This window comes from Eretmochelys imbricata, chromosome 7, assembly GCF_965152235.1.
Source record: "Eretmochelys imbricata isolate rEreImb1 chromosome 7, rEreImb1.hap1, whole genome shotgun sequence".
NCBI lineage: Eukaryota > Metazoa > Chordata > Testudines > Cheloniidae > Eretmochelys > Eretmochelys imbricata.
Window position 1 is genome coordinate 51,255,086 of NC_135578.1, and position 1,748 is coordinate 51,256,833.

A 1,748-nucleotide genomic window follows, 5' to 3' on the forward strand; every position below is an offset into this window, starting at 1 on the left:
CAAGACTCTGGACTGAGGCCTTCCTGCTTCACCCTATCAGCTCTGCACAACGAGTGCAGCTGAGACAGATTCCTGGGAGAAACTTGTTCCCTCTGCCTGGACTAAGGCAGCCAAGCAGTACTGGCAGTGCTCCCAGGAAGTGGTTTCAAACAGAGGAGTGCTCTTAGTCAGGTGCAGAGTTCCTGGGCCATCCTTCAGCCAGCACCTAGACAGCAGGTTTCAGTATCATCCATGCTGGTCACGCCAGGGCAGCCCACCAGCCTCGTCTCGGGCTCTGCCTCTCTGATCCCTCAATCCCCAGAGAGACCAACCAGCCTCTTACAGAAGCCAGCTCTTTCTCCTCTCCTGGGCACAGCTCAGTCTGTTGTGGCCACAGGCGCCAACTTTTCCCTGCGCCGGTGGGTGCTCGACCCCTCCCCACCCCTGCCCCGCCCCCATCCCAACCCCTTCCCCAAAATCCCTGCCCCAATCCAACCCCCTCCCTGCCCCTATTGGATTCCTTTCCCAAATCCCGGCCCCGGCCCCGCGTCTTCTCCAAGCACACCGCGTTCCCCCTCCTCCCCCCTTCCTCCCAGCACTTGCCGCCATGAAAGAGCTGTTTCGCAGTGGGAAGTGCTGGGAGCTAGGGGGAGAAGTGGGGATACGGCACAGTCGGGGCGGATGCAGAGTGGAGGTGAGCTGGGGCGGGGAGGCGGGGAGCTGCCGGTGGGTGCAGAGTTGGCGCCTATGCTCGTGGCAGGGTCATGGGCCAGCCTGGCTCTGGAGCCCCACAGGGCCCTGCCTCGCCCCAGCTGGGCGTTCGCTGCAGCTTATGGGGAAGGAGCCAAAAAACCAAGCATGAGCTGAACTGATTCAAAGGCCTAGCCAGGGGCAGCTCCTTCTGGGCTGATGGGAGGGGACATGGTGCCCCAAGCCCATTATATACCTCCCCACATGTGCACTGGTGCAGCCTAGCTAGGGGAGTAGTGGGCCCCATAAGAGGGCTACTTGGGACGGGCAGTCCCACAAGGGAGGCTTGCTTGGGGGCAGGGGCTGGGCAGAGCTTTCCTAGGGCTCTGGGAGTCAAGGATCAGTGTGGGCCTGCCCCACGCCCAAGCTTCCCCATCAACCTGCCACCCAGCAGTCTCTGCAAGGAGTTGGATGGGCCTGGGGCACAGTCAGGGGAGGAGAAGAAGGGCCCCTCACCACAGGGCTCAACCTGTGCTCATGGGAGAAGAGTCCCTGTTGTGGGGGCACAGCCCCCAGGGCTTGGCTGAACTGGGCTAGTGCAGGTCCCTGGGGTGGGTGGTGCAGACTTCAGGGCTGGGGGAGGCCCCTGGGGCAGGAAAGCAGACCTCAGGGCTCAGCTGGGCTGGGGGAGCCCTTGGGGTGGAGGGCTCAGACCCCAGGGCTGGGCTGGGCTGGGGGAGCCCCTGGGGTGGGGGGCACAGACCACAGTGCTCGGCTGGGCGGGGGGAGGCCCCTGGGGCGGATGGTGCAGACACCAGGGCTCGGCTGGGCTGGGGGAGGCTCATGGGGTGGAAGGCACAGACCCCAGGTTGAGGGCGGGTGCCCTGGCTGGGGCTGTCTCTGTGTGAGTGGGAGGCGTGTCCCTGAGCGCAGCTGGGGCCCGGGTGTATGAGTGCTGCACCTGGCGCTGCCCAGCATCCATAGCAACAGCCTGGCAACCTGCTCTGGCTTCCCAAACAAGAAGCAGAGCTGAGCTGAGCTGAGCTGCATCCAGTCTCGGCACTGCCCCTTGGGGAGTC